We start from the raw sequence: 13,799 nt of genomic DNA on the forward strand, positions 1-13,799 counted from the left end.
ATACACAAGTGCATTGTTTCTAAAATATGTAAAAAGTCTAGTTTTTGTTGTTGTTGTTCCTGAGAAGCTAACCTAATACTTCTAAAATCATTTAGAGTTAAGCATTTATTTCTCCACTGATTTGTTATATAATATTTTATCATAGCCAACTGTTATGTGTGCTGAAGCCTATGTCTGATTAATCAGTCTGTTGAGCCTCCTAGTCATTCTTGCAACATCACTATACTGTTTAGATCTTTGTTAATAAATCTTAAAAACTACAGAATTATTAAATTATTTCTAAAATTATTTTTTAGGCATTGGATCCCACTTATTCTTCCAAATTAGCTGTCAGTTCCCAAAAAAATGCCATTAGTGTTTTGCTTGGAATTTTGTTAAAACCAAAATGTAATTTGGGAAAAAATAATATTCCTTATAAAATCTACACTTCCCACCAAACAATATGTTATGCCTTCTCTACACAGCTGCTTTCTAACATCACTGAATATTATTTCCATTCTTCATGCTTTCTTCAAGCATTTTCTATGTGTTTGCCACCTTGATAAGTCCTGCATATTATCATTTAAAATTTTGTACTATCCCCACCAGGTGAATATTATTATTGTTATCACCATTGTGTAGATGAGAAAGTTGGGAATTATAGCTATTAACCTTATTCAATCTCCCATGCCAGTTAGTGGCAGGGCATGTTCTGCTTAACTTTAAACCTATAGACTCAACTATCATACCTGATATTTTAGGGGGCAGTCTTTGTCAGTAATTATAAGTAGTAATTTATGAAAGAATTTTTAAATCTGAAAATGTTACTCAGTACAAAATAACGCTCATTGCATTAATAAGTGCAATAGTTTGACGGTCTCTTCCCACTTGCCTTTTGTATAAAAAAGAAGAGTTTTCTGATAAAGTCATTATATTTATAATTATTTCAGTGGCTTTTTATGTTTATCAACCTTTTTACTTAGACCAGGACTATTCAATTTGAATTTATTGTAATATTACACAGATAAGGCCAAGCAGAAAAAAAGGAGTAAATGCATTTTAATCTCTATCATTTTAAAAGCATTCAAGCATACATGATCAGATACCCAGTCAATTGCCATACCCAGAGGACATTTCAAAGGACCATAGAAAGTTAAACAATTTCTCATCACAGGCTTGGCAAAACTCAACAGTGTCTAAGTTACTAGAGTAGCCTGTGAGGATGACTCTTTTTTTAAATATTATTCCTTACTGCAGTACAGTTGATTTTCAGCCATATAATTATTTCCATCAAGGCTTTAATTTTAATTTGAATAATTTTGTCCTTCAAACTTCCCAGATCTCCAAATATGCATCATTAATTAATATGTCCTTAAGTTCAAAAATAATCTCTGACTACCATTCTTCAGGTTGAAATTAAGTACAATTCAGAATAAAACAACCACAATAACACTGCCAGGTTTGCACTTGCTATTTTATTCTTGTGTAAACTATACTCAGAAAATACTTTTTTTTTTCTGGCTTAAATTTACAACTTGAATATGAGTTCTCAAATACTTTATTTTACTAATGTTTGAAAAAATCCATTAATGAACCTAGAAGCAATACATTGATTTAAATATATATTTTTTTATGGAGCAATTCACTTTTGCATCATTAATATACATTTTTAAACTTTTCCACTGCCTAAGCAAGTGTTTATGTTTTAGAATTTCACTTTGTGTAGCTGAAATCCCAATGAGAAGTGACTTGCTTCTGAGTCTTTGTGTACATTGCTGAAGTGGTTTCAATTCTTTATATTTGAATCATGACACTGAGCTGCATTTTCTACTTTTGATCACAAGAGGAAAAGTGGTATCTATGGCAACAGAAAAGTAGAAGTGTGGTTCCTGACAGGGTTTTCATGTGACAGAAATGACAGCCATCTTTGTTAAGTAATACTATGTTAAGACGCTATCTTTTGTGTCAAATTTACTTTGATATCCAAAATTGGGGAATTACAACTTGAAAGAAAAAGATAGCTCACCAATTAAAGTGTATATTATAGAGTCTTTAGACTGTGTTTCTGTGACCTGCCTTTCAGTCCAGTGCTTTCATTTATACATCAGCATGGACTAGTGTTCCAAATTCATGATTAGGTAATTAAAAGATGTCAGACTTCAGCCACGACCTAATCTATTTTATATAAAAGTGACTAAAATTGCAATATGAGGGGAATTTTGGCTTCTTTCTTACCCAATGTATTGTAAAAATGAAAAGTTCAAGCTATTCAAAAGTTGTGATTAGCAAAATCTAATTAATATTATCAGTGTCCTTTTCCCCGCCTTTTAAAAAAGAATGACCACTATTTTCCTGGACATCCTCCACACACATACACACAAACACACCCCATAATATTTTATTAAAGGTTCCATTAAGGTGGATTTTATGTGAAAAAGTTACACAACTGTTTGATGACCTTATCTTATATTCACATTTTTGTGCCACCATCACCACCATCTGTCTGTAAGATGTACTTTTCATCTTTTAAAATTTATACTGTTTACATACTAAATAATATCTGCCCTTTCTCCCAGTTTCCCAACCCCTTAGCAACCACCATTCATTTTTCTGTCTTTATGACTATTCCAGACATCTTACATAAATGGAACAATACAGTATTTGTCCTTTTGTGACTAGCTTATTTCACTTAGCATAATGTCCGGAAGGTTCACCCATGTGTCAGAATATCCTCACTTTATATGGCTACATAATATTTCATTGTGTGTATAAACCACCATTTGTTTATCCATTCATTTATTGGTGGATACTTGGGCTTTGGCTGTTGTGAATGATGCGTCTATGAACATGGGTATATAAGTATCTCTTCAAGTCTCTGTTTTCAATTTTTTGGGTGTGTACCCAGAAGTGGAATTGCTGTATCATATGGTAATTTTGTTTTTTCACATTTTGTGGAATCATCAGTTTTCCATAGATGCTGCACTATTTTATATTTCTGCAAACAATGCATAAGTGATCAAATTTATCCATGTTTTTGCCAATACTTGTTTTCCATAACACTACAGTTTATAATGTAACTCAATATTTGAGAATGATGTAATGGTTGATTAGGAGGCCTCTGATATCAAAGTTCTTAGTAATATGTAAAAGATTTTTTCAAAAGCCAGATCTATATGACACTGGGCAGTATTTAACTTCTTTGGATTTCAAGTTTGCTATGGATAAATAAGGATAATAGCACATACTGTTGGAATATACCTTTGTGAGAGAAAATTGGGATATTGCATTTTTTTATTGCATTTTAGGTTTTGGGGTACATGTGAAGAACATGCAAGATTGTTACATAGGTACACACATGGCAGTGTGATTTGCTGCCTTCCTCCCCATCACCTATATCTGGCATTTCTCCCCATGCTATCTCTCCCCAACTCTACACCCCCTGCTGTCCCTCCCCTATTTCCCCATGACAGACCCCAGTGTGTGATGCTCCCCTCCCTGTGTCCATGTGTTCTCATTGTTCAACATGCACCTATGAGTGAGAACATGCGCTGTTTGATTTTCTGTTCTTGTGTCAGTTTGCTGAGAATGATGGTTTCCAGGTTCATCCATGTCCCTACAAAGGACACGAACTCAACATTTTTGATGGCTGCATAGTAGTCCATGGTGTATATGTGCCACATTTTCCCTGTCCAGTCTATCATCGATGGGCATTTGGGTTGGTTTCAGGTCTTTGCTATTGTAAACAGTGCTGCAATGAACATTCCTGTGCATGTGTCCTTATAGTAGAACGATTTATAATCCTTTGGATATATATCCAGTAATGGCATTGCTGGGTCAAATGGAATTTCTATTTCTAGGTTGAGAAATCACCACACTGTCTTCCACAATGGTTGAACTAATTTACACTCCCACCAACAGTGTAAAAGTGTTCCTATTTCTCCACATCATCTCCAGCATCTGTTGTCTCCAGATTTTTTAATGGTCGCCATTCCAACTGGCGTGACGTGGTATCTCAATGTAGTTTTGATTTGTATTTCTCTAATGGCCAGTGATGATGAGCATATTTTCATGTTTGTTGGCCTCATGTATGTCTTCTTTTGTAAAGTGTCTGTTCATGTCCTTTGTCCACTTTTGAATGGCTTTGATTGTTTTTTTCTTGTAAATCTGTTTTAGTTCTTTGTAGATTCTGGATATTAGCCCTTTGTCAGATGGGTAAACTGCAAAAATTTTTCCCATTCTGTTGGTTACCGATTCACTCTAATGACTATTTCTTTTGCTGTGCAGAAGTTGTGGAGTTTGATTAGGTCCCATTTGTCTATTTTGGCTTTTGTTGTCAATGCTTTTGGTGTTTTGGTCATGAAGTCCTTGCCTATGCCTATGTCCTGAATGGTTTTGCCTAGATTTCTTCTAAGGTTTTTATGGTGTTAGGTCTTATGTTTAAGTCTTTAATCCATCTGGAGTTAATTTTAGTGTAAGGTGTCAGGAAGGGGTCCAGTTTCTGCTTTCTGCACATGGCTAGTCAGTTTTCCCAACACCATTTACTAAACAGGGACTCCTTTCCTCATTGCTTGTTTTTGTCAGGTTTGTCAAAGATCGAATTGTTGTAGATGGGTTGTGTTGCCTCTGAGGCCTCTGTTCTGTTCTATTGGTCTATATCTCTGTTTTGGGGGATATTGCATTTAAAATACTTAGTACAATGATTGTAATTTATTTTGCCTTCAATATCAGTTACGTATAACTGTAATTTTACCCAATGACACAACTAGATAATATTCTAATTTTTTACAAAATGAATTTCAGAGTGGTTGAGTAAGTAGCCCAATGTCATGGACCCAATAAATAGAGGAAAAAATAAAAAAAGATTCAAACTCTGTGGCCAAAGGTGATATCCTTGGTCTACTAGGCTTATAATTCTGTAAGTGAAGGCAAAAGAGAAGATTAATGTATGAAGATCTCAGTTTCACATAATAGGAAACCAGGGAGAATAATTATACTTCATTTAACTCATTCAAATCCTTCTATGTTTCAAAGCTCCAGCTTCTCCATCACCCTTGCCATGAGGACTTAACAGTCAATCTCTCACTTACAGATTTATTTCCCATTTTCTATATCATTCCTTGTATTCAAGTCACCCATCAAATATTTGTTATTTTTGTGTGTGTTTTTATCTTCTACTTTACTAGATTCTTAAGAACAGAAACTACTGAATATATTTTATTCTTCCCTAATTCTTTACTTTTTAAGTAACAGTTTTATTGATTAAACTATATATAATAATTTGCTGGTAATAATATTTGACCGATCTTAATAAAACCCTGCTGTTTTAATAGTATTTGCATATAGTTTTAAAAAGATCACTTAGTAAAAGGAATGTTTAAGTTTAGAGAGTTTTACTGATTATCATTTCTCTCCCTAAATTGACATTAGATGAGACAAATATTATTTCACTTATACGCAGAATTTCATACCTACAGAGGCCAAGTTAATTTAGTGACTTGAGTAGCAATGAGACAAGTTTTGCTTTCCTAAGATCAATTTTTCAATGTTCCATTTACACTAAATTGCTCTTCATATTGAAACTGTGCCCATATTGCAAGTTTGAATGTCTTACCTTATTTAAAGTAATCTGTTCTGAAATAGTGTTTCTTAAGGCTTAATTTGTTGTGTGTGTGTGTGTGTGTGTGTGTGTGTGTGTGTGTGTGTGTGTTATGTGTGTGTGTCTGTGTGTTTCAGGGACTTACCACTGTAAAACTGGATAAGCTCTGAAATTAAATGAACTTGGATTAAAGTATCGAATATTCTAATATTCTCCAATACTTCTAGCTATGTTATCTTTGAAAAATTGAGAAAGCTTCAATACATTTCATTTTAATTACATAGAAAATGAGACTAATTCTATCCATAGAATTGAAAAGCTTCGAAGTGATAACACATGCAAAATATTCAGGACAATGTCAAACATATAATAAGCTCAAAATAAATGTTAGTAATTAAAATAGTTTTAATGGTTGTTCTGAAGTAGCATTTTAATCTAAATCTAGACATCTACCACTGTGGTTTGGATTGTAATGGTATAATTTAAACTCAGATTCTTTAAATGAATCATATAATTTTGCTAGAAAAATGAATGTTTATAGTTTTGCTATCACAATATCGCTGTTACTCCTACTGCTACTACTTGGTTTTCCCATGTTGATGGCAGCAAACTGCCCTCAAATAATAGAGGCAGTGTTTGAGAAAAAAATCACGTAAAAAGCTAGCATGGTAACCACGGAACAAGTGAAGAGGTTTTGTGGCAACTGAGAACCCAACAACCATGATCCAATGTAGGCCTATACAAATGCTAAAATCAGGCATAGCTAAAACACAAATGGTGGAGGTCACTTATGACTCAAAGTATATGAAGCAAAAGATTATCCTCATCACATAAACATTGACTTTGACTTTTCTGAAGATATTAATGCATGTTTTTATTACTTATGAATTTTAAGATTTATAAATGATTAAAAAATACGTGTTATATAATTAAAGCAGAAACTATAGATTTAAACTACATCAACTTCTTAAGGATTATTTGCTAATAAGAGTCTGCACTTTATGAGTAATACATAAAAGATTTTTTTTTCCCCCACTGGAGAAAAAATATCAAAGTAGAAAACATCTATAAACTGCCCTTTTAAATACTTACAGATTAAGCTATGCCTTACGCTGTTGTTATCTGAAGAAGAATGGTTGAAAAATCTTTTTGACAATGGCAGCATTTTGCATTAATAATTATTTGAAATAATGGATTAGGAAGTAGAATTTACTCTTAAGTAATTGAGTCCCACCAATATAAGATATAGATAGACTCTGATAGATTATCCAGAATATTAGGCAGACTTAACATAAGAAAAATTAACTAGTCAGACAACATAAGAAAAAAGGTATTATAAATTTTTACAGACAGAATCACTCTAACAAATATAGAACTCAGAGTCGTATTTTATAATTGATGGCAACAACTCTGCTACTTTAACAAAGTATTAAATTATACTTCAGAAATTTATAAGAAATCTAATTCAACCACACATAAATATAAGATTTTTTATAATACATAGAGTTTCTTAATTAAGTGTGAAGAAAACAGAATATTTAAAACTGAACTGTAGGCATATGATATTTAAAATAATACTGAAAACCAGCACAGATTAGTTTCAGCATTGAATTAGGTGGCATTTCATTTAAGTGCCACAGAGTTTACAAGTGTTCTATTGAGATTTTGGCTCATGTATTATTCTACTGGGAAGAATGAAGAAGTCAAAATTAGTTTTTAAAAAGTGATTTTTAAAGTGAAAAAGTTCCAATGGATTAAAGAATATTTGTAAAGTTGTAACTTCTTTGGTCACTTGGGATCAAACACAAAATCCAGAAGACAGCTGCACAGCACAGATAAACAATTTTGTTCTCCACAATTACCTTGATTGTAGATAATCTAATTTGAACTGCTCTCTCTCTCTCTCTCTCTCTCTGTGTGTGTGTGTGTGTGTGTGTGTGTGTGAGTGTGTACCTAATCTTATATAAAGGTTGATGCCTTTGGTGGCTGAATTAGGCCAAAATACAAAAGACAAAATAGCTAATAAGTAAGAAACATTATCAAGATTTTAAATCCACAATTGTACTCTAGTTCTCCAAACCCAAGCTTTGATGAAAATTGTTTATTGCATGGCTAAATGCTTATCCTGAGGGCATCTTCTGGGCTTTGAAGATTTTACCATAGTCTTAGAAATAAAAAATTGAGCAAATTGCAGTGCTTTTCTGTAATTTTGTAAAACAGGATGTTTCAAGATAAATTATACCAGTGGACTATATCTGTTTTGTACCACAAAACACATGTAAAATACCTGTAATTTAGTCATTTCGTGGCATGCATGAAAAAGGTAATAAACACAAACACAGACATCCTAGTTTGCAGACATGCAGTCTTCACAAGTTAGAAAGATCTCAGGCTTACTAAATATCAAAGATGAAATCTGTACTGCACACCAAACTACCGAAAATTGCCTTCAAATTTAAGGTGCAATTTATTTCAAATGGGGTAAAGTTGTAGCTGGAAGCATTGAAGCAGACAGAGCTACACCTAGATTTATTATTTCACATTTACGATACAAACCCACATACACGTACATACAAACAATGTATGCCTCAAATGATGTTCTTTAATATTTAGTTTTTAATGGCTTAATTTTAATATTTAATTTATATCAAAAATCTTTATTTCAAAGCATATTTTGATCTTCAGAAGTTTCTAAATTCTAGGTTTCCTTAAAATACTTTTGGGTTTTTGTAAACATTTACTGAGAATAAATTTTGTTTATGCCGTTAAATTACAAGCCTCTCTTATTCCTTGTAGTAAACTACATTCAATGGCAATACCTTTTATAAGTTGGAAAAAAAAATTTTCTTTTTCAGTTTACTAATAGTGATTCTGGTCTCATTTTCTTAAGAAATATCTGCAACCTCAGACATAACAGGCATGCAAAAAATGATATCTCCAGTAAAGCTAAATAACTGCAATATTTAGGTTTCATTTAATTTTCTTATTACAATAAATGTTCTATATTTTTTTAAAAAACACATGAAACAATTCTGTCATGCTCAGTTGCCTAAGTTGGGAAGCAGAGATTCAGTATTGGCAATACTATTTTCTTATTTCAGCACCAAATACATCAAAATATGTGAAAAGGTTCACAATGATAATATGTGTGCAGTTTCAATGTGGGAATCTTAATATGATAGCGCATTGAACTGGATCCTAGGAAAACAAACTTTTTGTCTTCTACCTGTTCAAAAGTCTAAATTAACTTGGTCATTCCATTGATCTCTAAGTATGAGAATTCTAAGTAACATTGTGAAAATAGCATTTGTCTTGCCTATGCCAATTAAGGGAAAGACAAGAATCAGTAAAACTCACTGGTGGGTGAGAATAAAGTTAAGAGTAATAACATACATACAAGAGTAGAAGAGTTTTTATTCACAAGTGAAAATGATAGAGACTTCAGGCTAGAGTCAATGTTATGGTACACTTTCTGAACATTTTGTATTCCTCTTGTGACCTTGTCTACTTCTGTTCAAAGTTTTTGCCTTTCCTTAACCACCTTATGTTTATTGCCATGGTTCTTATGGTAGCCTGAGAAGAGCTTCTTTACATGTAATGTCCTGCCACACGGCCAGCTTCATGGACTTGTGACCTGTGATGTTGGACAGGGCCTGTCATTTAAAAGGGCTTTGTGCTTGGTTTAATGTTGATATTGTTTTGAAATTTTTGATAATATACTTTTTAAACTTGTATTTTGTAAGTGAAATTCAATGGGACAAAGGAATATGCAGATGAGCAGAAGAGGTACACATATTGTGCTTGTCTGCAGCAGTTCTTGACATGTTATTTGTACATATAAACACAGCCTTGTAGGGAACACATAATTTGTGGGAGCTCAGTGAATTTCAGAGTATGAAGTAAGCATGTTGCATTTTGGGGTCACTAACAAGAGATCATCTTTTCTGCCTTTTGAACCAGGGCTTCCTTTGAATGCAGAAAGTAACCCAAATGACCCTATCATACTCCTTTTCTTGTGTTACCTCCTTATATTTGCCAACTACTTACGTTGAAAATGATGACATAGAAGGAATGACAAAGATACCATAACCCATAGTTTCTTTTCCTTTCAGTTATTTCTTACTCATTGGTAGAATGAGTGTGTATCAAGCAGAATAAAACCAGTTTAGTTCTGTGCAGCTATTTTTGCTGTTTTGTTTAGAATAAATTACGTATGCAAGCACAAGCTAAGAAATAAAAATAGTGTAATTTTGGTAATTCTACACATAAGTTAAATGCTCTTATCTTTGCAGTTAAAACTGGTGTTGTACAGGATAAAGATGAATGGCAAAGTCCACACTAATAATTTTGTTTTTAATTTTTCTTTAATTATAATAACATAAAAGAGCAAAATACACTATGGCAAGTTGAGAGAAAGTCTGTGGAAGAAATAGAAACTTTATGTTTAATACTTTAATAGTATTTGTCATGTTTCTTGAACACATGATCCAAAATTTTAATTTATTGTTGGGTTATACAAATTATGTAACTGGCCCTGCATTTCTAAGTTACTGAAAATATGCTTTGAGTTCCTACAACGTGTCTACTCATAGTTCCAAGCACCTATGGGGATGGGGAAACAAAGTATTTTATAAACCCTCATTTTATCCTTATAATAATAATCTTGAAATTTAGGTGGTAATATCCTTGTTACCAGATGAAGAAAATGAAGCCAATGTCACAAAACAGGTAAAAGTCAAAGCCCGAATTTAGTCTTAAATCTACCTGACTTCAATTCCCATTCTTCTTCTACTATCTACAGTGACCAAATGATTGACCATACAAACTAGGACACTTTTGACAATGAAATGGGATGATATTACTAAATATTCCAGGACTATTGTCGTAAACTGGCTGTATGAGGCAGACCACGGTGTGTGATCATGAAGGCTGCCATTAGATTTATCTTTTGTTATTCCCATTATAGCTGTAGGAGGGCTGGTCCTATTGAACATTTGATAGATGATCCATAAATTATCTGCTGAAAGAACAATGTTTTTCCTAGAATATCCTAGGAATCATAAGGTGATTCTAGGTGATATCCTAGAATATCACCTAGAATAATAAAGTGAAGGTTTTTCTAGATATAAAATAATAATCAGGCTAAATAAGTATATAAGTTGAAAAAATTAAATGGATTTGTATTATATTTGATTTTCATTTGATGCTTGATAAACTTTAGATATTACTTCAAACAATATATCAGATTACAAAACAAAATTAAAAATTAAAATGTTCTAGTTTTCAGGTGTTCACAAGTTTTAGAATATCATTGCCTGAAAAGCTTGTTATAGAATTTTGTTTTCTTTTGGGAGGTTAACTTTTATCTGATTCTATGCCAGTACAGTAGTACAAAGCCAAGTGCAGATTTGTCATTTAGTTGGGGGAATTTAATCCACACTAGGCTGAGAGAGAAAAGTTTTGGAATACTTACGACACTTAAATCATTGAAGAGCAAATCCCTTGCATCCCTGTCTCATTATGAATTTTGTTTTAATTTGATACTTTACCACTTTCAGACAGAACATAGCTTGTCTAATTCATCATTGTATTCTATATAGTAATCAGTGTGGAGTTTAGGGCGAAAGCAGAGCTCTATCAATATGTATTAATAACGTTAGATATCAGGACATTTAAGAAAGCTATGAACACAGTTCTAAGAGTCACTATTAAGAGCCATTTTAGGGCCGGGCGCGGTGGCTCACGCCTGTAATCCCAGCACTTTGGGAGGCCGAGGCCGGTGGATCACGAGGTCAAGAGAGCGAGACCATCCTGGTCAACATGGTGAAACCCCGTCTCTACTAAAAATACAAAAAATTAGCTGGGCATGGTGGCGCGTGCCTGTAATCCCAGCTACTCAGGAGGCTGAGGCAGGAGAACTGCCTGAACCCAGGAGGCGGAGGTTGCGGTGAGCCGAGATCGCGCCATTGCACTCCAGCCTGGGTAACAAGAGCGAAACTCCATCTCAAAAAAAAAAAAAAAAAAAAAGAGCCATTTTATAAAAATGGTCATGGTTTTAGGAAAGAATTAAGATACTTTGTTGATAATAAAGAATGTTATTCTCACATTCTAGAGGAAGGAGACAGAAGTTATATATCCTTCTAGATGGAGTTTACAGTATATTTTAAATTATGATGCATTTTTAAAATAATTGGATGTTCATAAATGTTCCTTGAGACTTACAGTATTTAAAGCATGGTTCTCCCTTTTCGTTCTATTTCTATTCCTTACTCCAAAGTTACTGAATGAGAAAACTTTACGTCCTTCACTCTGCTGATTACCATTTCTGGGAACATTGCCTTTGAATGCAGGACATGCAGAAGTGACATCTCACTGCTGGATGTGCTGATTCACTGGCACTAATTTGTCATTTTCAGAAGCGTTCACTCTTACAGATATTTCAGCATGGCAGATTCGTGGGTCGAAGGGTAAAAGCAGGTTACCTATGGATAGAAGCAGATAATGGGCATTTTATTACCCAGGCATCTCTCATTTTAAAGCTGCTATTCTCAAGGATTAGACAGCTGACCTCCAGTCATGATTTTGATTCCATAAATTGAAATTGGATGCAATACTATTCATTGCTCACATATGATTATGCATGAAATTAATGTTATGTGATTTTGCAACTGAGGTTATTTCTTAACCTTTTCACTGCCTTACTCCTCTTATGTCCACTGTACTTACGTTCCCACAGAAATCTACTAAATTCCATACAATTCTGAGTAATAAAGAGCACATTTAAGAAGCTGGCCCAAGTCAGTTTATTATTTTTTGAATCCAGAATGCCTCATTTATAATAATTTTATTTTTACTGTTTGGCACTTGGGTAGGTACTGAGCAGTACACATGGTCTCCACCTGGTAAAGAATAACTAATTATAATAACAAAGTTACAGCAGTTGTTAACAGTATACTCTCGCCTTTTCTGAGTATTTACATATATAAATTAGTTTGGGAAACACACAATGTTTAGGGTGAAATAAAACAAGTACAAATAATTAAAACACAAGTAATTTTTCATTAAGTACATAAAACATGTACAAAAATGACATGGACATTTAGAAGGATCAACCACTTTTAGCTGCTAAAATCAAGAAAGATTTATTGGCTATCTTCTATTTTATAAATATTGTATAAAGCAATGCTGGTACATATATCAGGGGCCTCCAAGAAGAACATCTGACAAACTTATTCCTCAAAGAAGTCCAGGAGGCAAAATTCATACAAATCACATAATTAGGGAACTAAATAAAACAATATATTACTTAAAATTTATTATATAATATGTATATATACACACGTAGGTATTATATTCCTAAATATTATATATATATATATATGTATATATACACATACATACACATATATTGCTTATCCAATTTTATGGAATAGTCAGGTATGATTATTTAACAGCAAAAATTGAAACTAAAGAATATATCTTCATAATTAAAGCCCATTTCCATTTAAATAGGAGACCCAAAGCAACTATAAATATAGACAACATTTAAGGGAATATTTACTCTGTATCATGCCCCAAACCCAAATAGTGCTATGATATAGGCATATAACAAGGAATCCAGGACTTAAAAAAATTAAGCACAGTGTCCAAAGTAATGTATATTTTAGTAATGGAATTGATATTCGCTCTGGGCTGAAAAATTTGGGAGGTATGCCTTATGACAACTCTGCAATTTTCCACATGTTCATGCTGCCTGAATGTAAAATGGGGACATGAAACAATGGTCTTGCATTCACCCAGTGAAAGTGATAACTGTTTGTTGTTAGGAACACAAAATGGAGAAAAGTCTATAATTTCAAACAATAACATGATTCCTAAAATTTTCTCTCACCTCTCCACCTCCGTCATCTATTAAGTCCTTTTAGCTTAAACATCTCTTAATTTCAGAAGCCTCATCTTATGTAACTATGACAGTTGTTGCCATTCTGAACAAAGCACTTTAAATTTCTCTGTCCAAGCATTTGACATCTTTTAAAATATCAAAATTTTTAAAAATAAAAAGATTAGACGTCTGTATCTACCTCCAAGTCTGGGATTTTTACTTCCGTAATCCCACGAAAAGGCATAGAAAACAGCTCTGCATCATGAGGGTAAGATCCCTGTGTTTGGCTCAGGTTCTTCCCTTTACTAGCTGAAATATATGACTATTTGGATCCGATTTAAC

The sequence above is a fragment of the Sapajus apella genome, unplaced genomic scaffold (assembly GCF_009761245.1).
Source record: "Sapajus apella isolate SASKATOON/1434 unplaced genomic scaffold, GSC_monkey_1.0 scaffold1, whole genome shotgun sequence".
In the NCBI taxonomy this organism is placed as follows: domain Eukaryota; kingdom Metazoa; phylum Chordata; class Mammalia; order Primates; family Cebidae; genus Sapajus; species Sapajus apella.